This window comes from Coregonus lavaretus (assembly GCF_964263955.1).
Source record: "Coregonus lavaretus genome assembly, chromosome: 15".
In the NCBI taxonomy this organism is placed as follows: domain Eukaryota; kingdom Metazoa; phylum Chordata; class Actinopteri; order Salmoniformes; family Salmonidae; genus Coregonus; species Coregonus lavaretus.
In genome coordinates this window covers 5937983-5965213 of record NC_140002.1, presented here as the reverse complement: position 1 = coordinate 5965213, position 27231 = coordinate 5937983, and the positions used below count along the sequence as shown (strand labels likewise).

Genomic DNA, 27231 nt, shown 5'->3' with positions numbered 1-27231 from the left:
GACCTACACAAGGCTGGAATGGGCTACAAGACCATCGCCAAGCAGCTTGGTGAGAAGGTGACAACAGTTGGTGCGATTATTCGCAAATGGAATCTCCCTCGGCCTGGGGCTCCATGCAAGTTCTCACCTCGTGGAGTTGTAATGATCATGAGAACGGTGAGGAATCAGCCCAGAACTACACGGGAGGATCTTGTCAATAATCTCAAGGCAGCTGGGACCATAGTCACCAAGAAAACAATTGGTAACACACTACGCCGTGAAGGACTGAAATCCTGCAGCGCCCGCAAGGTCCCCCTGCTCAAGAAAGCACATATACAGGGCCGTCTCAAGTTTGCCAATGAACATCTGAATGATTCAGAGGAGAACTGGGTTAAAGTGTTGTGGTCAGATGAGACCAAAATCGAGCTCTTTGGCATCAACTCAACTCGCCGTGTTTGGAGGAGGAGGAATGCTGCCTATGACCCCAAGAACACCTCAAAACCTTAATGACTTGGAGAAGATCTGCAAAGAGGAGTGGAACAGAATCCCTCCTGAGATGTGTGCAAACCTGGTGGCCAACTACAAGAAACGTCTGACCTCTGTGATTGCCAACAAGGGTTTTGCCACCAAGTACTAAGTCATGTTTTGCAGAGGGGTCAAATACTTATTTCCCTCATTAAAATGCAAATCAATTTATAACATTTTTGACATGTGTTTTTCAGGATTTTTTTGTTGTTATTCTGTCTCTCACTGTTCAAATAAACCTACCATTAAAATGATAGACTGATCATGTCTTTGTCAGTGGGCAAACGTACAAAATCAGCAGGGGATCAAATACTTATTTCCCTCACTGTATTTCAGTTTTTTAAAAAGAGCGCTATCTAGGAGTACAAAACATTGGTATCTGTGGCGCTAGCCTCAGCCTATAAAGGCCTGCCACATGTGCCAGGAGTGTATCAGATGTATGGTAACAGGTCGGAGCAGTCACACATATGCAGCTCCATGTGTGAGGTGATGCCAGAGAAGCACTTCTGTAGTGGCAGCTGGTAGCCCAGGGCCTCACCCTGAGAGATGGGCCCCATGTAGCAGTACGGACGAATGTTAAAGATCTTCACAGTACTCTGACATACCCCAAAAAATACGAAAATACTGGTTATGTAAGGCAGGTGGTTCGTTGAACGACGCTGGCATGATGAGTAACCTTGAGTTTGAGTTAATTTAAATTTTTACAGGGGCTGTGCACATTAATCAACGTTTCAGTAAAAGTTCCGGTTTTAGCCAGCCAGCTAATTTTCAACCGGAGTCCCTGGGCGCAGTCCCTGGGCAGGTTATTGCCTGAAGACCTGAAGACATGCGTTAGCTCCTCGCACATCAGACCCTGGTTATGACAAAGCGTAAATGTATAAATGGTTATGACAAAGCTATTTATCAGTCGTATTGCTTGGGGATAGAAGCTGTTCAAGAGCCTGTTGGTGTCAGACTTGATGCACCGGTACCTTTTGCCGTGTGGCAGCAGAGAAAATAGTCTATGGCTTGGGTGGTTGGGGTCTTTGATGATTTTCCCAGCCTTCTTTTCACACCGCCTGATATAGAGGTCCTGGATGGCAGGGAGCTTGGCCCCAGTAATGTACTGGGCTGTCCGCACAATCCTCTGTAGCGCCATGCGATCGAAGGCGGTGCTATTTCCATACCAAGCAGTGATGCAGCCAGTCAATATGCTCATAATGGTACAGCTGTAGAACCTTTTCAGGATTTGAGGGCCCATGGCAAACTCTTTCAACCTCCTGAGGGGGAAGAGACACTGTGGCGCCTTCTTCACGACTGTGCGTGTGTATTTGGACCATTTTAAGTCTTTAGTGATTTGGACACCGAGGAACTTGAAGCTGTCTACCTGCTCTCCCCCCTGTTTCCTGTAGTCCACGGTCAGCTCCTTGGTCTTGCTGATGTTGAGGGAGAGGTTGTTGCTCCGGCACCACACAGCCAGGTCACTGACCTCCTCCCTGTAGGCTGACTCATTGTCGCCAGTGATCAGGCCTACCACCGTCGTGTCGTCAGCAAACTCGATAGTGGTGTTGGAGTCGTGCGTGGCCACACAGTCATGGGTGAACAAGGAGTACAGGAGGGGTCTAAGCACACGTTAAGGCTCAGGTGGAGATGGTGTTGCCTACCCTCACCACCTGGGGTCGGCCCGTCAGAAAGTCCAGGTTCCAGTTGCTGAGGGAGGTGTTCAGACCCAGAGTCCTAAGCTTGGTGACGAACTTGGAGGGGATAATGTTGTTGAACGCTGAGCTGTAGTCAATGAACAGCATTCTCACATAGGTATTCCTCTTATCCAAACTAAAGAGCAGGGCTACCGCACACAGAGCTATCGCAGACAACCCTGATGCTACGGCCGAAGACAGGAACAAGTACAAGAAGTCCCGCTATGACCTCCACAGAGTCATCAAACGAGCAAAAGAGCAATTATGAATAAGATGAAATCATAATACACAGGCTCTGACACCCGCCGCATGTGGCAGGGGCTACAGTCTATTACGGATTACAAAGGAAGACCCAGCCATGATCTGCCCAACGATTCCGCTCTACCAGACAAACTCAATGCATTTTATGCACGCTTTGACAACAACAACATCGAGCCGGGTGTGAGGGCCGTCACTGACCTAGAGGAATGGGCGATCTCGCTCATTGAGGCCAACGTGAGAAGGGTCTTTAATCAGGTCAACACCTGCAAGGCCATGGGCCTGGACGATATTCCAGGGCGCGTTCTCAGAGCATGCGCAGTACAGCTGGCAGGCATATTCACGGTAATAAACAGACTGGCACTCAGGCTAACACACATTAGGAAGCCATGGAATCCACACTGCCTGCAAGTCAGCTTAGAGATAGTTTGTTCCCTGTGATGTGTAACCATGCTAAAGATTGCACAAAGATGAAAGGATCTGACAGAACATGTGTTCCTCCCATACCGCAGTTCAATTAGAGGTAGCGAAGAGCAGAATAATGTTGTTTACCTGTTCCTGCGCTGCTGCTTTTCTGGCCAGGATGCAGACGGCTAATGCAGACGCATGGATGCGGCCATTACTGGAGATCCTTATGTGTTAGCTGTCTTTGATGAGATTTTAAAAACAGCCAGGTCCAAGTGTCAAAGGGGAGTTCAGTGTAATCTCAGCCCTCCTCCAGTAGCTTGGTTAATCCCTCCAAATCACTCATTAGTACTGTTCAAGCTCTCACAGTCATGGTGTAGGAGCATCCTTGAGTTACGAGGCTCTTGTGTGGTTGTCACTGAATGTGAGCTCTACGGCAATTAAGCTACAAGTGTACACCATACAGTATGAAGTTCTCACCAGAGTTAGAGAGTTTAATGCCATCGTACAGGATACCAACCACTGGCCCCCCCAGGGTACCTGAGAAGGGGGCGCTGACAATACCGTAATCATCACACACCACGTCCACTGCCTTGTGGAGGCCATCACCGTCTCTGTGAGAGAAAACATTCAAAATATATTTAGCTTTAAATGCAAATCTTTAGTTGTAGTCTGTAACATCTACATTTTAATGTTATTTAAATGTATGTAAATTGTAAAGTATTTTAGTCTGTACTGCATTTTTCGTTATGTGTTGGACCCCAGTAAGACTAGCTGTCGCCATTGGCGTAGGCTAATGGGGATCCTAATAAAGTCAACAGCAAATAAATATGCAAACATGTCCCCAAAATAGGAAAAATGTCCTCTGCTCTAAGCCTCCACAGCCGAACACGTCACAACCCCTCACTCTGTTGTTGACCGGCACACAGGTCGCTCCAAGCCCCGGTTGGAGAGACAGCAATGACCTAAAGACTGTGTTAATTTACCACTTTATACAAAACAAATATATAGTGTTTTGTGATTTACCAAGCAGAGAGTTATGGAGTAATGTGTCACCTGGCACACAGCACTGTCTTAGGTATGGCACGCTTGTCTTCAGGTACCTCCCCTGGCAGACTTAGGAACTGCGTTAGCAGATGCCACCGATGCTGGTGCAGCCAGTGTCATTCCTTGGCTCCTTGCCACGTCTTGGAATTTCTGTATTTTTGCCTTTGACCTTTTTGTTTCGGGTCAGATCCTTTCCTTTTTACTACTTTTGGGTCCTTTTTGATCTCTACAACATCTCCAACCTTCTTTTCCATTCTTTTAATGTATTTTCCCACCTTCAAACCTTTTATACTTCAATGACATCTTTGACCTTCTTCCTCTTCTCCTTCTCCATCCCTTCATCCCTCCATCCCTCCATCCCTCCATCCCTCCAACCCTCCATCCCTCCATCCCTCCATCCCTCCAACCCTCCATCCCTTCATCCCTCCATCCCTCCAACCCTCCATTCCTCCATCCTTCCATCCCTCCAACCCTCCATCCCTCCATCCCTCCATCCCTCCAACCCTCCATCCCTCCATCCCTCCATCCCTTCTCATTTCACTTTCAAGAGCAAAACCAAAGAGCAGAACTTGGATGTAGAAGAGAGAGAGAGAGAGAGAGATATCAGGAGTTCTTAATCACACTCAATTAATTAGCTTGTACTGAAACTGCACTGCAAAACAAACCCACTGGGCACACACTGGTTGAAGCAACGTTGTTTCCACGTCATTTCAATGAAATGAGGTGTAACCAACGTGGAATAGACATTTGATTGACGTCTGTGCCCAGTGGGTTAGCAAAGCCATCACAGGTAAAATCATAATGAGGATTATCATAATTATTAGTTAGTTAAAGGTCAGGTTGTGGGGTTGTGGGTATTCTGACCAGCAGGCCTTATCATCAGTGTTTGAACTTCATTAACTCTATTTCCCTCAACACCACAATGAATTTCCAATTGGTCCGCCTGTCACCTGAACATGCAGGCCGGACCTTGTAATTTAAATGAGCTGCTTATCACTAAGGTGTAATCAATTTGGCACACGCGACACCATGGTAACCTCAAGAAAAGGCAAGCGCAGTTGGGTTTGCATTTGTAGATAAATCAATTCCAATGGATTACCCAGGCAAGCCTGACATGAACACACAACACAGACACACCTAACTGCACATGCAGGTCCACATGGACTTGTCGTTAGGTTAGATATCACTCACTGGTAGTTTTCATACAACCAGGAGGAGCCCTGTTTAGGGACACTTAGACAGCACATGTATTTACATGGCAGAGTTACTTATTTTATTCTCTGAAGAGAGAACCATGACAGACAGACAGTTGAAGAATCGTTTCATTGCCCTAATAAGATGGGTGCTGTCTGTGTGTTGCTCAACAGTCCTTCAGAGCCACTCTGCCATCTAGCGCATAGCCCCCTTTTGGCTGTAATTAATCTAATGTTGCATGAAACACTCCATCATGCTGTAAATGCTCATACAGTAATTCCACCAGTAAGCTGCTGCAACCCCAAGGATTCTGTTTACATGAATTTATAGCCACTTAATAAGGCTTCATGCAAAGTTGTTGTGGAAGGGGCTGAGTGGGGTATTTTTTATTTATTTATTGAAATCCACTTTTAAATACAACCCCTCTTCCATGGTGCATGGTGCATGCTCTAACATGCTGTTGAAGTAGCCTGTATTTACTACTGGACAATATACTTACAGCCTGCAACAAGAGATGAAAGAAAGTACTGGACGATATACTTACAGCATGCAACAAGAGATGAAAGAAAGGAGATTCTCAACAGCATTCTGACAGTTTGGACTGGCACTCCAAAACCTGCAAAATTATGACAGAAAGAGAGACCAATTTATTGAATGTTTACTGGTAAAGCTTTACATTTATAAGCTCCTGATGCCTCCTGAGGTCTAAGGCACAGCATCTCAGTGCTAGAGGCACCACTACAGACCCTGGTTTGATTCCAGGCTGTATCACAATCGGCTGTGATTGGGAGTCCCATAGGGCAGTGCACAATTGGCCCAGCGTCGTCCGGGGTAGGCCTTCATTGTAAATAAGAATTTGTTCTTGCCTAGTTAAAAAATGTGTAATAACTTTAATAAATAGAAGATGGAATACATTCTCAAATAGATAGATCTCAGATAATAAGTAAAATGCTTTCTTTATAGCCAAAATGTAGAACTAGGTATTGATAGTAAAGTGTATCCAGTGTTTAAGGGTCCTATAAAGGAGTTGTGTGGGTGTAGTGAGGTCAACACAAAGAGCAGACTGTGTGAAACCTGGTCAGCCAAGTCTAGAGTATGCATCCCTCCTGGCCACAGGACATTCCACCACAGTCAATATTGATATTGGCCTTTAAAAAACATATCCCCCGGCCGGTCTCTCTCTCCTGAAGAGACCTCTTCTTCACTGTGTTACAGCTCATAAATCCACTACTCTAACCGGGCTAACCTTACACGATCAAAGCCATTAATACTATGACTTTTAGGAATTGTTATCTTCATCGTTGCCATCCTCATCCTCAGCTTCATCTTCATCTCTCTCTGCATGGCATCAGAAACAAAACTGTACTTTTCTCCTTCAGTACCATACCAAAGTAATCTTATCTCAAAAACACGTTTTATCCTCTATTAATACAGTTTTGCATGTGACTGTGCCGCGTCAGCATTAGTATGGATGGAAGCCTGTGAGTTTTGTGAGTACGTCTCACCGCTGCATGCCCTTGTCAGAGCTTTCACTTAACAAGATAAAAAATGCATTATTCTCAAGCTCATTTGCACCCAGCATCAGCCCAGTATCTATTATAAGATAATTAGGTTTAAGCAGGCACACAATGCAACTACAGTCAATCAATACAATGAATTCACCCTCCTCTAATTTGGCCATTCAGATGCTGGCACGTGGACATACTACGTGATGGGTTCTGTACAGAACCTCTTTGATGACCAGTGTGTCCAACAGCACAGCACCGGTCAGGCTGTTAGGCCTGTTAAAGCTTGGGTTATAGAGTCGTCTTCTCTCGCTCTGGCTGCCCTGGGGGAATTATAGGACTGGACCAGGCCACTGGTGGTGTGGCGACACGCTCTGAATCTTAATGTACTGTAGTGGGAGGAGAGATGGCAGAGAGAGTGTAGCCTTTTCTGCCGGGCGGCTTTGATAATCAAATATCTGCACGGGGGATTATGCTGATAGACCATATGGCAAGGAATTAGACAGAGAGATGGAAAAAAGAGAGGAGGGGAAGGACTATAGCTGTAGCTACAGATGTAGGATCTTAATTTGATCAGTCTTTTGTTGCTGAGAATTTTCCTACATGGCAGGAAATGCAAACATGTAGTGTATCTGAGTTTTAAAAGGCATCTAAAATGTGTCATTTCCACTTTGAAATTTCAGACTTGATTTGCACTAACGAAAAATGTATCAACTTCTTCAAAAATGTCCATTAATTATAATCCACACAATAATTCACATTTCCTGTTGCTGGAGGATTATTTTCCTGCTGTAGCAAACTTGCTCAAATTAAGATCCTACATCTGTAGCTCTCAGCCAGTGCCTTAAACAAACACTTTCCCCTGGGCAGAGACGGGGGTACGTTGGCTCACAGAGCGCATTTTGATAAACGTTTGTATTTAAATGGATACATGCACCACATTCCCCAAACTCCTTGGAATGATTCGAGTGACATTTCACTCTGGCTGTTTCTTTCAGTCAGTTTGTTCTTCAAGGAGGCAGGGAGAGAAGAGGAGAAGCCACAAGTGTTTCCTAGCAACAGTGTGTCCGCAGCAACCCCCCTTCTCTCTACCCCACACTCCCTCCCTCCCTCCTTCCCCGAGTTGTAGCAATGCACCACTTGTTCCAGAACCTGGAATACATTCTAATTCTCTTGACCCTGCTCCCTTTCACAAACTGTGAAACATCAAATGACATTCAAGCCTCACAATCTTTAAGCAAAAGGCACACAGAGGGACAATTCCCTTTGAAGGTTTAAGCGAAGCAATTTTGCGGGAGCCGCAAACTGCTGGCAGAAAAAAGGAAGAAGGACCACTGTGATATTTCAATGCTTTTCAAGCTATGCAGCTTCTTGGCAAACCCTAACTTCTCTCAGAGCTGGGGAACAGAGCTGTCTCGCAAACCTGGCCATGTGAAAACACTGAAGCACATGATGGATTGGAGCTGTGCTTTGTGTAAATGAACTATCTCAAAAAGTCATGCCCACTTGGCCGAGTCGATCTGTAACCATATCTGAGGGACTTGGGAGGGGGCTCAGGCAGACTGCTCAGGGCAGAGAGGATGTCGAACTAGAGGAGTGTTATTCCCAGACGTGTCCGAACAAGGGGTGCCGTAGCACGGCTAATGTGTTCCACTAAGAGGGTTTCCGTGTACACCTCAGGGAGCTCTCAGAGGAAGGGAATGTAGCGTACTGCAGTCCAGTCACATGGCTAGCTCTCACCACCTGCAGAAATGTTTTGTATTGATCGTCTCTCAAAACACGCACAGCAATCTGGGAAATGCCCTTCAGAATTCCTGAACTCCCGTGGACAGTGTTAAAAGCCTGTCTGCACCCATCAGCCATCAGCCATCACACATCACCCATCGTGTCAGATCACAACGAAATAGAGTGGATACAAGGCCTCTCACACTTCATCTCTATTTATACCATGCTATTGTTGAATACTCGTTTCTGATTGTCTTGAAGGGCATTCTAGAGCATGCATTATTTCCCTATAACGCACGGTATGTTTACACGGTAGAATTCAATGGCTATATTTAATTCTTACGTGTTCTATGTTTGAGCTGCTTTTGAAAGCAAAAGTCGAATTGAAAACATGATTGGCATTGTTGAATTCGATTTTCATAATAGCAAGCTAGGACTGATGGTTTGGTTAGCTAAACTAGCAAGTCTGTTTGTTTGGTTACCAAGGCAACTACTGTTGCTATCTAGTAAACTTGCTAGCTACTTCAGTGGATGCTGTACACATTTCTAGCAGCAAATGAACACATTTCTAGCGGCAATGAGTTAAATTATAGCCATGGTATGAAGGGATAATGAACTCGGGGCTCTATGCGTTCTCTGGAAAATAATGCCTCTCCTTTGAAGGTTAGTTCCACTCAGCTAGCGCATCGTGGAACACACCTTCCACGTTGTTCATTATTTTCCATAGAACGCATAGCCTCTGTTGATTATCCCTTACATGCAGTGCATTCGGAAACTATTCAGACCCCTTGACTTTTTCTACATTTTGTTACATCACAGCCTTATTCTAAAATTGATTAAATAGTATTTTTCCTCATCAATCTACACACAATATGGAAAAAAACAGAAATATCACATTTACATAAGTATTCAGACCCTTTACTCAGTACTTTGTTGAAGCACCTTTGGCAGCAATTACAGCCTCGAGTCTTCTTGGGTATGACGCTACAAGCTTGGCACACCTGGATTTGGGGAGTTTCTCCCATTCTCTACAGATCCTCTCAAGCTCTGTCAGGTTGGATGGGGAGCGTCACTGCACAGCGATTTTCAGGTCTCTCCAGAGAGATGTTAGATCGGGTTCAAGTCCAGGCTCTGGCTGGGCCACTCAAGGACATTCAGAGACTTGTCCCGAAGCCACTCCTGCGTTGTCTTGGCTGTGTGCTTAGGGTCGTTGTCCTGTTGGAAGGTGAACCTTCGTCCCAGCCTGAGGTCCTGAGCACAATGGAGCAGGCTTTCATCAAGGATCTCTCTGTACTTTGCTCTATTCATCTTTCCCTCGATCCTGACTAGTCTCCCAGTCCCTGGCACTGAAAGACATCCCCACAGCATGATGCTGCCACCACCATGCTTCACCATAGGGATCGTGCCAGGTTTCCTCCAGACGTGAGGCTTGGCATTCAGGCCAAAGAGTTCAATCTTGGTTTCATCAGACCAGAGCATCTTGTTTTTCATGGTCTGAGAGTCCTTAGGTGCCTTTTGGCAATCTCCAGGCGGGCTGTCATGTGCCTTTTACTGAGGACCATAAAGGTCTGATTGGTGGTGCTGCAGAGATGGTTGTCCATCTGGAAGGTTCTCCAATCTCCATAGAGGAACTCTGGAGCTCTGTCAGAGTGATCATCGGGTTCTTGGTCACCTCCCTGACCAAGGCCCTTCTCCCCCGATTGCTCAGTTTGGCCGGGCGGCCAGCTCTAGAAAGAGTCTTGGTGGTTCTAAAAGTCTTCCATTTAAGAAGGATGGAGGCCACTGTGTTCTTGCGGACCTTCAATGCTGCAGAAATGTTTCGGTACCCTTTCCCAGGTCTGTGCCTCGACACAATCCTGTCTCGGAGCTCTACGGACAATTCCTTCAACCTCATGGCTTGGTTTTCGCTCTGACTTGCACTGTGAACTGTGGGACCTTATATAGACAAGTGTGTGCCTTTCCAAATCATGTCCAATCAATTGAATTTACCACAGGTGGACTCCAATCAAGTTGTAGAAACATCTCAAGGATAATCAATGGAAACAGGATGCACCTGAGCTCAATTTCGAGTCTCATAGCAAAGGGTCTGAATAGTTATGTAAATAAGGTATTGCTACATTTTCTAAAAACCTGTTTTCACTTAGTCATTATGGGGTATTGTGTGTAGATTGATGAGGGTAAAAATGTATTTAATCAATTTTAGAATAAGGCTGTAACGTAACAAAATGTGGAAAAAGTCAAGGGGTCTGAATACTTTACGAATGCACTGTATGAATGGATTTAAACCCATCTAATCAAGAAAATGTAGACTTCAGCAATGTTGTTCACATCAGTAAATGAACTTGCCTGGGTTGATTGATTGATTCCTAGTCATGGTGAAATTAATGATTAAATAATATACACTGCTCAAAAAAATAAAGGGAACACTTAAACAACACACTGTAACTCCAAGTCAATCACACTTCTGTGAAATCAAACTGTCCACTTAGGAAGCAACACTGATTGACAATAAAATGCACATGCTGTTGTGCAAATTGAATAGACAACAGGTGGAAATTATAGGCAATTAGCAAGACACCCCCAATAAAGGACTGGTTTTGCATGTGGTGACCACAGACCACTTCTCAGTTCCTATGCTTCCTGGCTGATGTTTTGGTCACTTTTGAATGCTGGCGGTGCTTTCACTCTAGTGGTAGCATGAGACGGAGTCTACAACCCACACAAGTGGCTCAGGTAGTGCAGCTCACCCAGGATGGCACATCAATGCGAGCTGTGGCAAGAAGGTTTGCTGTGTCTGTCAGCGTAGTGTCCAGAGCATGGAGGTGCTACCAGGAGACAGGTCAGTACATCAGGAGACGTGGAGGAGGCCGTAGGAGGGCAACAACCCAGCAGCAGGACTGCTACCTCCGCCTTTGTGCAAGGAGGAGCAGGAGGAGCACTGCCAGAGCCCTGCAAAATGACCTCCAGCAGGCCACAAATGTGCATGTGTCTGCTCAAACGGTCAGAAACAGACTCCATGAGGGTGGTATGAGGGCCCAACGTCCACAGGTGGGGGTTGTGCTTACAGCCCAACACCGTGTAGGACGTTTGGCATTTGCCAGAGAACACCAAGATTGGCAAATTCGCCACTGACGCCCTGTGCTCTTTACAGATGAAAGCAGGTTCACACTGAGCACGTGACAGAAGTGACAGAGTCTGGAGACGCCGTGGAGAACGTTCTGCTGCCTGCAACATCCTCCAGCATGACCGGTTTGGCGGTGGGTCAGTCATGGTGTGGGGTGGCATTTCTTTTGGGGGCCGCACAGCCCTCCATGTGCTCGCCAGGGGTAGCCTGACTGCCATTAGGTACCGAGATGAGATCCTCAGACCCCTTGTGAGACCATATGCTGGTGCGGTTGGCCCTGGGTTCCTCCTAATGCAAGACAATGCTAGACCTCATGTGGCTGGAGTGTGTCAGCAGTTCCTGCAAGAGGAAGGCATTGATGCTATGGACTGGCCCACCCGTTCCCCAGACCTGAATCCAATTGAGCACATCTGGGACATCATGTCTCGCTCCATCCACCAACGCCACGTTGCACCACAGACTGTCCAGGAGTTGGCGGATGCTTTAGTCCAGGTCTGGGAGGAGATCCCTCAGGAGACCATCCGCCACCTCATCAGGAGCATGCCCAGGCGTTGTAGGGAGGTCATACAGGCACGTGGAGGCCACACACACTACTGAGCCTCATTTTGACTTGTTTTAAGGACATTACATCAAAGTTGGATCAGCCTGTAGTGTGGTTTTCCACTTTAATTTTGAGGGTGACTCCAAATCCAGACCTCCATGGGTTGATAAATTTGATTTCCATTGATAATTTTTGTGTGATTTTGTTGTCAGCACATTCAACTATGTAAAGAAAAAAGTATTTAATAAGATTATTTAATTCATTCAGATCTAGGATGTGTTATTTTAGTGTTCCCTTTCTTTTTTTGAGCAGTGTATGATGTCCTTGTAAACCCTGGATACTGTTCCACTTTCATAATGAAGATACCAGGGTAGGGGAGTGGGAAAACTTTTGAATATCCCCATATGAGAGTAACATTTTACTCTGGATAATGTGTCACGGTCAGGAATATATGGTGCACTCTAACAACAAGTAGGCCTACCATTTAAAGAAATGTTCATTAACCTCTGTATATTTTACTGCTTTTGTATAACATGACCCACTGGGCACACACTGGTTGAATCAACGTCGTTTCCACGTCATTACAATGAAATTACGTTGAACCAACGCGGAAAAGACGTTGAATCGGCGTCTGTGCCCAGTGGGGAAAGACAAATGGTGACATTTTAAAGTTTTACTCATGTGGCCTTTAAGACATTTTCTTTGATTTTGCTCTAAAGTGGGCTCAAAGAGACTTGAACCGAGCACATGACAAGTCAAGTCAATCGCTTTTGCGCACTTATTCAACATGAACGCCATGTGTCTGTCTCCGGTCTTTGACTAGAAAGGTGACCACTGCGGTTAACAGGGCCATACCTCTAACTCTCAGGAGAACTGCATCATCGGTAAAAAATGAACCAGTCTTCACGGGGGCTTTGTATGAGCAGGAAAGGCAGCTGTTTCATATAGCAGGCAAGATGAATGTCACACATGTCACAGTCAATCAGATATTGATCAAAGCGGAGCGCGGCCAATCATGATGGATTGGCGAGGCAGAGAGAATATGAATCACAGCGGGAGAGCCGAGCCACATACCTGAGCTTTGATGAGGAAGAGGAAGAAGAAGTACGGTGGGGCAGCGAGCAGCGAGATGAGAAGGAGGAGCAGCTCTCAGTACGGAAGCAGGAGCAACACGTCTCAGTCAGCTTGTCACCCTGATTACAACGTAATGGCAGCAGGGGCCTCAAAGGGCGGCAGGTAGCTTAGTGGGTAAGAGCGTTGTGCCAGTAACCGAAAGGTCGCTGGTTCTAATCCCCGAGCCGACTAGGTGAAAAATCTGTCGATGTGCCCCTGAGCAAGGCACTTAACCCTAATTGCTCCTGTAAGTCGCTCTGGATAAGAGCGTCTGCTAAATGACTAAAATGTAATGTAAATGTAAAGGAGTCTATACCCTTTGAACCTGCTGCTCACACATCCAGAGGAAGAAATTACATTTCTGCCCTGTTCATGAAGCCTGCGTTAACAGTTAGCCCTTCACTCTCCTCTTAGTCCAACAGTTGCTACTGAACAGGTTTTCACCTAACCAGCTGCCCTGTGAAGGAATAACAGTGTAAAATTCATCAGCTTTTACAGTGATGAGGCTACTAACGAAACATTTGATTGTCAGTCCATCTACACTACAATGAAATGTGTGTTAACTAACTAAGAACAGTGGACTGCTAAAGTTATGAAGTAGTGATGCTACTGAAGTTGGTCCTTCTGGGAGTGAATGCGCTATTTGGATTTGTACAAGACTGTACATCTACCCAAGTCTGACTCGATCATCCATGCAACATCCAATTTAAAAGCCTGTTCATTAAGAAGATCCTAATTACACCTACATTATCTATAATTACTGTATTTTCACATCACACTTGGCTGAAAGAAGTCCTTCCTTGCAGACTTTATGTATAATTACACTTTGTGAACACCGATAGCACACATAATTAAAACCAAATTGTTGCTTGCACAAGCTTTACTTAAAAAAAACAGAAAAACAGACACACAACGTGCAACACAGAGACGAGCAAAGGGAAAGAAAAGGGAAGACCAGAACCACAACGTATCTTCAATGAGATATGCACAGACGGAAGAGAGAGAATGCCCCCATATCCGTATTTGGAGACCACATGTTGGTCCGCTAGTTCGCTAAAGTCGATTTCTCTACTGGGCATTAAAATATCACCAAATACATTAGTAGATGTGAACATCTGTCGTCATTAAAAGATATATCGTGTAAAATAAGTGATTGAAATGAAGAGCGAGGTTTGAGACAGGCTCCTTGCTTTGCACTGGGATGACAGCACTGCACATGGTATTGTATTGTCCTCTAGATGGCAGAAATGTCTCACTGGTGGAGGCTGACTGGCTGGTGAGAGCGAGAGAGAGAGAGAGAGAGAGAGAGCGAGAGAGAGAGAGAGAGAGAGCGAGAGAGAGCGAGAGAGAGAGAGAGAGAGAGAGAGAGAGAGAGAGAGAGAAAGAGAGGCACGTTGACATCTCATGCCAGGGAACGTGATCATTCAAATAACTGAAGATAAAAAAATCTGTTTGCTTATTAATAATCTGAGCAATCCCAGTTTCTCCCCTTTGCATTTGATTCTGTATTGAAATTGCATTATATATTACTCTGTGTCCCGGCTGAGACAAACAAGGCTTGGCAGCATAGCGAGTTTGATGATGATGGCCTGGAGCTGACCTAGCTACCTCCTCCCTCCCCACTCGTCCTGCTATCTGACAGATCTAGCATTTAGATACCTTAATGTTACTACAGCAAACAGAAAGCAAAGCAGAGGATACTGCCTCAGTAAACAATGCAGTAAAGTGGTCAATACATTTAGCCACAGATGTTCAGAGATGTTTATGCCACTGTCTATAATAATCTAGTGGTCTTTCACGTAGCTGTCATTCTATGTTTTCTATTTCATCATCAAACACATGCCTGGCGGGGGGAAAAAAAACATGTACACGTGCATTTATCTATGTGGGACGCCAGGCAGTCCGCCCATGCATGGAGAGAAATTAGTACAAATACAGAACAGCCAATTAGATGGGTGTTCAGTGATGTACACATAAGGCCCACTGTGTCCAATGGCCCAGCAGTCAGAAGAGATCCAACCACTCCTACAGTAGGACTGCAGCTAAATAGCTGTGTGGTCAATTCAACCTGACAGGAGACCTTACTGATCCTCCTATATGTTAGGCCACATGCCAGACATATAGCCAAGTATGTCGCAATAGGCCACATACACAGCAAAGATTGGCATTTAGTCATAGACAACTGGCTGAAAGAAACGGAGAGAAACTGTGTTGTCATGTCACAACAAGTGCAATGTGAGTCTTATTTTGGGCAAATAGAGACATGTCTGTGACTGCAGTCAGTCCCACCCTAGTGAGAGCAGATTTATTTGCTGCATGCTCTGAGGTGGATATGGAGAAAGAGCCTCACACAGCCTCACTGCAGTTGAAGCACATTCGCTCCAGGAACTGCATCGCTGTAGCTTTATGATCTCCATCAGCCTCACAGCAGCCAGCAGATAGACAGGACAGGGAGGTAGCCACGTCCAGGAGGGACAAAACCTAGGAGGCTCATGGTTCTTACCCCCTTCCATAGACTTACACCGTAATTATGACAACTTCCGGAGGACGTCCTCCAACCTATCAGAGCTCTTGCAACATAAACTGACATGGTGTCCACCCCATCAAAGAATCTGAGAAAGAATCTAGTACTGTAAGCATGAGCTACAGCTAGCTAGCACCACAGTGTATAAAATATGGTGAGTAGTTGACTGAAAGAGAGAGAAAGACAATAGTTATTGTGCTGACGTTACATCCAGAGGCATTCTACTTCCAGTGTTTGTCTATGGAGATTGCATGGCTGTGAACACGATTTTATACACCTGTCAGCAACAGGTGTGGCTGAAATAGCCGAATACACTAATTTGAAGGGGTGTCCACATACTTGTACATATAGTGTATATAGAGCTATCAGTAGACAGACCAGACAGCCAGGTCCCCCTCAATGGAGTCACGTGTCTATCATCATCATCAGCTCTCTGCACAGCCAACTGTGGCCCACCACCATCACCATGGAAACTTAGATCTACTTGTTGTACTTTCTAATGCCCATAGTTGTTCTCACTGTTGTGAATAATGACTGTGTTTTTCTGGGGTCTCTTGTTTATGCTTTTATAAATTGGATCTTGCTCAGTAATTTCCCTTAATTTACAATGGGCCTGTGTCCACAGAGTTTGCATAGTTCAAAAGATAGCTCACTTACTGTAGACCCATCCTCTGGAATACAGAATGTATTTGAGGCTATTTTCCATAATATAACCAACATGGCTATCAAAGAGAATAATGCATTATGGAAAACAAGAACAATATATATCTTATCAAAACACATCATGAGTGATGAAAAACATCAACTCCGTCCCACCCATGTGCACAGACTGTTTGATATGAACTAAAGTAAACCCTTTCCCCAACCACACACGCAGACACGCACTCACACACGCACACACACACACACACACACACACACACACACACACACACACACACACACACACACACACACACACACACACACGCACGCACGCACACACGCACACGCACACGCACACACACACACACACACACACACACACACACACACACACACACACACACACACACACACACACACACACACACACACACACACACAGGCACGCACAGCTGCATACACCTAACCCCCAGGCTGAATACACAGACCACGCAGATGCACCCACACACTCTCTCACATCTCACATGTTCATACTGTACACATAGGTCTGCAAATGCCTCGCTCTCAAACACCCACATTCTGTGTCAACATGTGCCCACATATACAAATTGCATATAGCTACGCATACAACCACCCACACTTCCATAAGCAGAGGCAGATTTTCTCAAAGACACACTACGTGGGGTAGAGATGTGAAGACAGGAGTCCCATCACCACGCTCCAGACACACTACGTGGGGTAGAAGTGTGAAGACAGGAGGTGAGGGCTGGGTAGAGATTGCTGGTCAGGGCTAAGGAGAACCCCAAAACATGTCAAAGCCAGGAGCCCCTGAATGCCTGACAGCACCCACATGAAAGAATACTACAGTACTTACTACAGTAATGTCCGCAAAATCACTACTGCCGCAAAAACGCTACAGTAATTAATATAGTATATACTACAGTATTTCATTTGCACATACCCTGCCCATTCCCCTCCCCCATATCCCAATTTGTGCCCCTCATAAGTGAGAAACCTACTTCCCAAGTATACACCATATATTGTGTTCCCTACAGCCTATACAAAAGAGCAGAAGCTCTGAACTATCAGTTCAGACCCCAGTCCTACCTACCTACAGGTTATGGCAAATTTGCACTTTAAGTGTGTTGTCCAGTAGGTTTCCTTAAGGAAAAAGCCCCCACTGCTATGTCAAAGATGATAAAACAAAAACACTATAGTAAATACTACAGTATAGTAGAGTCCACAAAAACACTACAGAAAATACTACAGTATACTACATTCCGCAAAAACACTACAGTGATTACTAAATGATATACTACAGTTCGTTTATTAATACAGTATCTATACTATAGTAAACTTTAAATACTACAGTATACTACAGGCATGTCCACAAAGCTACAGTAAATACTACATTAAAGTCTGCAATACTACAGTTAGAGACATTCTAAAAACAGCAGACTATACAGAATCGGAAAGGGGAGGAGGACGGACAGAGAGAGAGAGAGAGAGAGAGAGAGAGAGAGAGAGAGAGAGAGAGAGAGAGAGAAGAGAGTAGGAGACAGTGCGACTTGGGTAGATGGGATGTGAGGAGAATCACTTCCTAGAAAAACACCTGGGAGGAGAGAGCAGAAGAGAGCAGGGACAAAACACAAGGCTAAGGCATCTGTAGGGACATCCCACCTGCAGAGTTGGCCCATGGGGCCCCTGAGGCTCTGACACAACCCCTCCCATGATTAATAGGCCTGTCATACATGACAAATGCACCGCTTCCTACGTGACCTAATTTAAGTGGGGGGAAACACACCGTTCCACACCCTCCACTCCCACCATCCGGTTCGGCCTACTTCTTGCCCCTCATCTTGGGGCCACGGTGACCTGCCTCCCCAAGGCTTCCAGAGGGTGGTGCGGTACAGGAAAGGGTGCGGATGTGTGGCAGCTGCCCCAGTGAGAGGGCCCCTTTAGAGCCTCTGTACCAAGGCCCATCTCCATCACCATCTGCCACAACAGGGTCATAGCTAGCTCAACTTGCCTCTAGTGGTTGACGTTTATTGGGATGAGTCTTGTCCTGGAGGCAGAACTGAGTGATTTCTACTAGATGGGCCAGCTGCAAAGTAAAAATTGGCTATATTGTAAAAATTAATGAAAACAAAAATGATATTATTGGTCTTAATGTAAGGTTATGGTTAGACATTAGGGTTAGCAGTGTAGTTACGGTTAGGGTTAAGGTTAGGGTTATGACAGTCCCGTGTAGCTCAGTTGGTAGAGCATTGCGCTTGCAATGCCAGGGTTGTGGGTTCAATTCCCATGGAGGACCAGTATGAAAAAAATGTATGCACTCACTAAACTGTAAGTCGCTCTGGACAAGAGTTTCTGCTAAATGACTAAAACGACTTTGTGGCTGTGCCATCTAGTGACCGCTGCCTCCAGAACAAAATGAATGATGAAAGACCTGATGTCTGGGAACCCTCCCCTCCCCCTTTCTCTGATGCACAGATAGCTACATGTATAAGGATCCAGGTTGTGATGAGATGCTGTTGTAGGAATGCTAACTGCTTAGAGGTTGATGCAGTCAAGGATATACAGTGCCTTGCAAAAGTATTCATCCCCCTTGGCGTTTTTCCTATTTTGTTGCATTACAACCTGTAATTTAAATTGATTTTTATTTGGATTTCATGTAATGGATATACACAAAATAGTCCAAATTGGTGAAGTGAAATGAAAAAAATAACTTGTTTCAAAAAATTCTAAAAAATTAATAACGGAAAAGTGGTGTGTGCATATGTATTCATCCACTTTGCTATGAAGCCCCTAAATAAGATCTGGTGCAACCAATTACCTTCAGAAGTCACATAATTGGTTAAATAAAGTCCACCTGTGTGCAATCTAAGTGTCACATGATCTGTCACATGATCTCAGTATATATACACCTGTTCAGAAAGGCCCCAGAGTCTGCAACACCACTAATCAAGGGGCACCACCAAGCAAGCGACACCATGAAGACCAATGAGCTCTCCAAACAGGTCAGGGACAAAGTTGTGGAGAAGTACAGATCAGGGTTGGGTTATAAAAAACTATCTGAAACTTTAAACATCCCACGGAGCACCATTAAATCCATTATAAAAAAATGGAAAGAATATGGCACCACAACAAACCTGCCAAGAGAGAGCTGCCCACCAAAACTCACGGACCAGGGAATGAGGGCATTGATCAGAGAGGCAACAAAGAGACCAAAGATAACCCTGAAGGAGCTGCAAAGCTCCACATCGGAGATTGGAGTATCTGTCAATAGGACCACTTTAAGCCGTACACTCCACAGAGCTGGGCTTTACGGAAGAGTGGCCAGATAAAAGCCATTGCTTAAAGAAAAAAATAAGCAAACACGTTTGGTGTTCGCCAAAAGCCATGTGGGAGACTCCCCAAAAATATGGAAGAAAGTACTCTGGTCAGATGAGACTAAAATTGAGCTTTTTGTCCATCAAGGAAAACGCTATGTCTGGCGCAAACCCAACACCTCTCATCACCCCGAGAACACCATCCACAGTGAAGCATGGTGGTGGCAGCATCATGCTGTGGGGATGTTTTTCATCGGCAGGGACTGGGAAACTGATCAGAATTGAAGGAATGATGGATGGTGCTAAATAAAGGGAAATTCTTGAGGGAAACCTGTTTCAGTCTTCCAGAGATCTGAGAAAATGACCCTAAGCATACTGCTAAAGCAACACTTGAGTGGTTTAAGGGGAAACATGTAAATGTCTTGTAATGGCCTAGTCAAAGCCCAGACCTCAATCCAATTGAGAATCTGTGGTATGACTTAAAGATTGCTGTACACCAGCAGAACCCATCCAACTTGAAGGAGCTGGAGCAGTTTTGCCTTGAAGAATGGGCAAAAATCCCAGTGGCTAGATGTGCCAAGCTTATAGAGACATACCCCAAGAGACTTGCAGCTGTAATTGCTGCAAAAGGTGGCTCTACAAAGTATTGACTTTGGGGGGGGGGGGGGGGGGGGGGGGGGGGGGGGGTGAATAGTTATGAACGCTCAAGTTTTCAGTTTTCTTGTCTTATTCCTTGTTTGTTTCACAATAAAAAATATTTTGCATCTTCAAAGTGGTAGACATGTTGTGTAAATCAAATGATACAAACCCCCCAAAAATCAATTTTAATTCCAGGTTGTAAGGCAACAAAATAGGAAATATGCCAAGGGGGGTGACTACTTTCGCACACCACTGTACTATCATTCTTTATGTCATTAATCTTTATTTCATAGTGTAGTTTCTTCTTCTTTTAATTCAGTTTAGTCACATGATTTCTCAATTTGCAGTACGTTTGCCAATCGTTTGTACAGCCAGACCTATTTGCCATCTCTAATGCCTCATCCATCTCAACCATAACATTTTTCAGTTCCTCATCAATCCACTGGGATTTAACCATTTTTACAGTCATTTTCCTAATGGGTGTATGCTTATTAGTAACTGGGATAAGCAATTTCAGAAATGTGTCATGTGCAGCGTCTGGTTGCTCGTCATTACACACCACAGACCAATAAATATTCTTCACATCAACAACATAGGAATCACTACAGAACTTCTTGTATGACCTGTGTGTGTGTGTGTTTGTGTGTGTGTTTGTGTGTGTGTGTGTGTGTTTGTATGTGTGTGTGTATACACGCGTGTTTGAAAAAAAGAAAGGGATGGGGGTGTTCATTTGTAAAATAATTGTTGCTGTAAAACCAAAAAGCATATTTTTTCCAGTATCCTCCAGAGAGCCATGGTATCAGAGGTTAGACTTATATAAATGGTCATTTTTTCAGGTAAAGTGCTTACTATGGCAGAAAGTGTTTACCAGGCTTTTTATCCCGTGACCCTAACTAACATCCTAAAATTTTAGCAGGGAATTATTCTACCATAACAATCATGGCCTGCGTAAAAGGGGTTAAATCAGGTGCTATGCACTAAAGGTATGTATCTGTATCCTTTAGAATTACTTTATGATGCTCAGAAATAATTCACTGTGTTGCTACCCACTGCAAAAGAGTAATGTTCACTGTCACACAAGTAATTATTTTGCCAGGTATTGCATAAATAAACAATTTTATTAAATACTCCCCCAATTCCAGGAATACAGTTACTGTACAACAATACAATCATTCAGCCATGACTTGGCTGAGGACAATGAAATCATAGTGAATGTGAATAGAAGGAACACAGGATGTGACTCCATTTCCATGTTCCTGGGGACAGAGTCAGGGTCAGTTTGTCAGTCATGGGATGGGAAGAGACTGTCTGACCCCGGTCACCCAGGGTAGGCCCCTAACACTGTGTGACACGTCCAAGCTTAGGGGTCTGGCTGGATTTTTTGGGGTTGCAACTGATAGCCTCCCTGCCTGCCTATCTCCCTCCCTCCCTCCCTGCCTGCCTGCCTGCCTGTCTCCCTGCCTCCCTGCCTGTCTCCCTGCCTCCCTGTCTGTCTCCCTCCCTGCCTGCCTCCCTGCCTGTCTCCCTGCCTGTATCCCTGCCTCCCTGTCTGTCTCCCTCCCTGCCTGCCTGCCTCCCTGCCTGTCTCCCTGCCTGCCTCTCTGTCTGTCTGTCTCCCTCCCTGCCTGCCTGTCTCCCTGCCTCCCTGCCTGTCTCTCTGCCTCCCTGCCTGTCTCCCTCCCTGCCTGCCTCCCTGCCTGTCTCCTTCCCTGCCTGCCTCCCTGCCTCCCTGCCTGCCTCCATGCCTGCCTGCCTGCCTCCCTCCCTGACTGCCTCCCTGCCTGTCTCTTTCCTGCCTCCCTGCCTACCTGCCTCCCTGCCTGTCTCCCTCCCTGCCTGCCTCCATGCCTGCCTCCCTCCCTGACTGCCTCCCTGTCTGTCTCTCTGCCTCCCTGCCTGCCTCCCTCCCTGCCTGCCTCCCTGCCTGCCTGCCTCCCTGCCTGTCTCCCTCCATCCCTGCCTCCCTGCCTGTCTCCCTCCCTGCCTGCCTCCCTGCCTGTCTCCCTGCCTGCCTCTCTGTCTGTCTGGCTCCCTACCTGCCTGCCTGTCACCCTGCCTCCCTGACTGTCTCTCTGCCTCCCTGCCTGTCTCCCTCCCTGCCTGCCTGCCTCCCTGCCTGTCTCCCTTCCTCCCTGCCTGCCTGTCTCCCTCCCTGCCTGCCTCCATGACTGCCTCCCTCCCTGATTGCCTCCCTGCCTGTCTCTTTCCTGCCTCCCTGCCTGTCTCCCTCCCTGCCTGCCTCCACACCTGCCTTCCTCCCTGACTGACTCCCTGCCTGTCTCTCTGCCTCCCTGCCTGCCTGCCTGCCTGTCTCCCTCCCTGCCTGCCTGCCTGCCTGCCTGCCTGTCTCCCTCCCTGCCTGCCTCCATGCCTGCCTCCCTCCCTGATTGCCTCCCTGCCTGTCTCTTTCCTGCCTCCCTGCCTCCCTGCCTCCCTGCCTCCCTGCCTCCCTGCCTATCTCCCTCCCTCCCTCCCTGCCTGCCTGCCTGCCTGCCTGTCTCCCTGCCTCCCTGCCTGTCTCCCTGCCTCCCTGTCTGTCTCCCTCCCTGCCTGCCTCCCTGCCTGTCTCCCTGCCTGTATCCCTGCCTCCCTGTCTGTCTCCCTCCCTGCCTGCCTGCCTCCCTGCCTGTCTCCCTGCCTGCCTCTCTGTCTGTCTGTCTCCCTCCCTGCCTGCCTGTCTCCCTGCCTCCCTGCCTGTCTCTCTGCCTCCCTGCCTGTCTCCCTCCCTGCCTGCCTCCCTGCCTGTCTCCTTCCCTGCCTGCCTCCCTGCCTCCCTGCCTGCCTCCATGCCTGCCTGCCTGCCTCCCTCCCTGACTGCCTCCCTGCCTGTCTCTTTCCTGCCTCCCTGCCTACCTGCCTCCCTGCCTGTCTCCCTCCCTGCCTGCCTCCATGCCTGCCTCCCTCCCTGACTGCCTCCCTGTCTGTCTCTCTGCCTCCCTGCCTGCCTCCCTCCCTGCCTGCCTCCCTGCCTGCCTGCCTCCCTGCCTGTCTCCCTCCATCCCTGCCTCCCTGCCTGTCTCCCTCCCTGCCTGCCTCCCTGCCTGTCTCCCTGCCTGCCTCTCTGTCTGTCTGGCTCCCTACCTGCCTGCCTGTCACCCTGCCTCCCTGACTGTCTCTCTGCCTCCCTGCCTGTCTCCCTCCCTGCCTGCCTGCCTCCCTGCCTGTCTCCCTTCCTCCCTGCCTGCCTGTCTCCCTCCCTGCCTGCCTCCATGACTGCCTCCCTCCCTGATTGCCTCCCTGCCTGTCTCTTTCCTGCCTCCCTGCCTGTCTCCCTCCCTGCCTGCCTCCACACCTGCCTTCCTCCCTGACTGACTCCCTGCCTGTCTCTCTGCCTCCCTGCCTGCCTGCCTGCCTGTCTCCCTCCCTGCCTGCCTGCCTGCCTGCCTGCCTGTCTCCCTCCCTGCCTGCCTCCATGCCTGCCTCCCTCCCTGATTGCCTCCCTGCCTGTCTCTTTCCTGCCTCCCTGCCTCCCTGCCTCCCTGCCTCCCTGCCTCCCTGCCTGTCTCCCTCCCTGCCTGCCTCCATGCCTGCCTCCCTCCCTGACTGCCTCCCTGCCTGTCTCTCTGCCTCCCTGCCTGTCTCCCTCCATCCCTGCCTCCCTGCCTGTCTCCTTCCCTGCCTGTCTCCCTCCCTGCCTGCCTCCCTGCCTCTCTCCCTGCCTGCCTGTCTCCCTCCCTGCCTGTCTCCCTCCCTGCCTGCCTCCCTGCCTCCCTCCCTGCCTGCCTGCATGCCTCCCCGCCTGTCTCCCACCATCCCTGCCTCCCTGCCTGTCTCCCTCCCTGCCTACCTGCCTGCCTCCCTGCCTGTCTCCCCCCCTACCTGCCGCCCTGCCTGTCTCCCTCCCTGCCTGCCTGCCTGCCTCCCTGCCTGTCACCCTTCCTGCCTGCCTTCCTGCCCCCCTGCCTCCCTGTCTGTCTCCCTGCCTGCCTGCCTCCAAGCCTGCCTCCCTGCCTGCCTCCGTGCCTGTCTCCCTCCCTGCCTGTCTCCCTGCTTCCCTGCCTGCCTGCCTCCCTGCCTGTCTCCCTCCCTGCCTGTCTCCCTGCCTGCCTCCCTGTCTGCCTCCCAGCCTGTCTCTCTGCCTCTCTGCATGTCTCCCTCCCTGCCTGCCTGCCTCCCTGCCTGTCTCCCTCCCTCCCTGCCTCCCTCCCTGCCTGCCTCCCTGCCTGTCTCCCTCCATCCCTCCCTCCCTCCCTGCCTGTCTCCCTCCCTCCCTCCCTGCCTGTCTCCCTGCCTGCCTCCCTGTCTGCCTCCCTGCCTGTCTCTCTGCCTCCCTGCCTGTCTCCCTCCCTGCCTGCCTCCCTGCCTGTCTCACTGCCTGTCTCTCTGCCTCCCTGCCTGCCTCCATCCCTGCCTGCCTCCCTGCCTGCCTCCCTGCCTGTCTCTCTGCCTCCCTTCCATGCCTGCCTCCCTCCCTGCCTGCCTCCCTCCCTGCCTGCCTCACTGCCTGTCTCTCTGCCTCCCTGCCTGCCTGCCTCCCTCCCTGCCTCCCTCCCTGCCTGCCTCCCTGCCTGTTTCCCTGCCTGCCTAACTGTCTCCCTGCCTGTCCCCTCCCTGCCTGCCTCCCTGCCTGTCTCCCTCCCTGCCTGTCTCCCTTCCTGCCTGCCTCCCTGCCTGCCTCCCTGCCTGTCTCCCTGCCTGCCTCCCTGCCTGTCTCCCCCTCCTTGCCTGTCTCCCTCCCTGCCTGTCTCCCTGCCTGTCTCCCTGCCTCCCTCCCTCCCTCCCTCCCTCCCTCCCTCCCTCCCTCCCTCCCTCCCTCCCTCCCTCCCTCCCTCCCTCCCTGCCTCCCTGTCTCCCCCTCCCTGCCTGTCTCCCTCCCTGTCTGCCTTCCTGCCTGTCTCCCTCCCTGCCCCTCCCTGACTGCCTCCCTGCCTGTCTCTTTCCTGCCTCCCTGCCTCCCTGCCTCCCTGCCTCCCTGCCTGTCTCCCTCCCTGCCTGCCTCCATGCCTGCCTCCCTCCCTGACTGCCTCCCTGCCTGTCTCTCTGCCTGACCTGCCTGCCTGCCTCCCTCCCTGCCTGCCTCCCTGCCTGTCTCCCTCCATCCCTGTCTCTTTCCTGCCTCCCTGCCTACCTGCCTCCCTGCCTGTCTCCCTCCCTGCCTGCCTCCATGCCTGCCTCCCTCCCTGACTGCCTCCCTGTCTGTCTCTCTGCCTCCCTGCCTGCCTCCCTCCCTGCCTGCCTCCCTGCCTGCCTGCCTCCCTGCCTGTCTCCCTCCATCCCTGCCTCCCTGCCTGTCTCCCTCCCTGCCTGCCTCCCTGCCTGTCTCCCTGCCTGCCTCTCTGTCTGTCTGGCTCCCTACCTGCCTGCCTGTCACCCTGCCTCCCTGACTGTCTCTCTGCCTCCTTCCCTGCCTGTCTCCCTCCCTGCCTGCCTCCCTGCCTGTCTCCCCCTCCCTCCCTCCCTCCCTCCCTCCCTCCCTCCCTCCCTCCCTCCCTCCCTCCCTCCCTCCCTCCCTCCCTCCCTCCCTCCCTCCCTCCCTCCCTGCCTGTCTCCCTCCCTCCCTCCCTGCCTGCCTCCCTGCCTATCTCCCTCCCTGCCTGCCTCCCTGCCTGCCTCCCTCCCTGCCTGTCTCCCTCCCTGCCTGCCTCCCTGCCTGCCTCCCTGCCTGTCTCCCTCCCTGCCTGCCTCCCTGCCTGCCTCCCTGCCTGCCTCTCTGCTCATCAACCTACCTCCCTCCACTTTATCCCATTCCATACGAGTAGACATGCCTCTCTGGCTTGTCAGAAATCAAAAAAAAAAAAACTCTAAAAGCTCTGCTCATACAGGTCAGTGAGACGGCGGGGGCTGGGGCGAGGGCAGGGGCGGGGGAGGGGCATCTTCCCAGGGGTGGAGCGGTGGTCTGCTCTCCTATCCTCTGTGTGGTGTGGTGGGGTGTGCTGACATGGTCCAGGTGTTGGGGAAATCACCTGGATGGTGCTCAGACATGCGATGCCTACTGGCAGTTGTTCCCCTGGATAACGCCACAGACTGACTGTACAGAGCGGGTCCCTGCACTTCATTCTGGGTGTGCACTAACACATACTGTAGAACTAAATGTGGGGAGAGGAAAAGAGCATTCAGTAAAATGAACACAACAATAACTGGAGGGGAGAATCAGCTCTGCTCTGCCAGGGTGACCGGGCAACTCATTTCGTAATCAAGCGAGGGCACTCTCTCTCCTCCCCAAACTCATCCATGGTGGAGATGTGCATTAGTCCCCCTCAAGGACAGTAATAGGATGAGACAAGATAACTGGGAGGAGGAACACAATAACAACCAACTACAGTACCAGCCTCCTCCACCTCCTCCTCCTCCTCCTCCAGTCTGAACCAACAGCACCTCCCTGCCCTTGTGAATGAGTCCCTGTGGCCCTGTGCCCCAGTGGTGTGTGTGTGTGTGTGTGTGTGTGTGTGTGTGTGTGTGTGTGTGTGTATGTGTGTGTGTGTATGTGCAGTGATGAGAGAAGAGACTGAGAACAGGGCTCACTCCATACCCAGACACGTCAGAGGGGACAGAGACACATGGAAGCCCCTCTCTTTGATGTCCTTACTGGGCCTAGCTACTGGAACATGACAAGTCCATTCACACATCCTGCAAGAGAAATACTAAGAAAGAAATCCTCACACCAACCCTCTCCCTTCACACACACAAGCACATGCGCCACACACACACACACACACACACACACACACACACACACACACACACACACACACACACACACACACACACCGCCACAGTGCTGGCTGATGAGGAGCTGACATAGTGTGATGGATATGACATTGGGCAGGGGGAGATGTCATCATTGCTGTAAGCTGAAATGACCTTCATCACTCACAGAGGATGACATCCAGAGGGACGTGGCAGCCATCATTCTCTCTCTCGCTGTCCCTGACCATCCCTCAGTCTCAAGTGTGCCATGTCGCTTTCATTTACACTCTCTGTCTATGAGTCCTTACAATCTATCATTGGCCAGAAAAGGCTGTACTGTCTGGAGCTGCCCATGACCTTCTTTTGTGGGTG

At 49.0% G+C, this 27231-nt stretch overlaps 1 pseudogene across 1 annotated transcript; it reads right to left on the bottom strand.

Moving 5' to 3' along the window:
* Positions 1–935: 935 nt before the first annotated feature.
* On the bottom strand, positions 936–4224 carry LOC311142610 (leukocyte cell-derived chemotaxin-2-like; annotated as a pseudogene). The gene is made up of 5 exons: positions 4183–4224; positions 3713–3808; positions 3324–3457; positions 2991–3031; positions 936–1100 (listed from the first exon to the last, which is right to left on the bottom strand). The product of its transcript is annotated as a leukocyte cell-derived chemotaxin-2-like (transcript).
* Positions 4225–27231: the final 23007 nt, after the last annotated feature.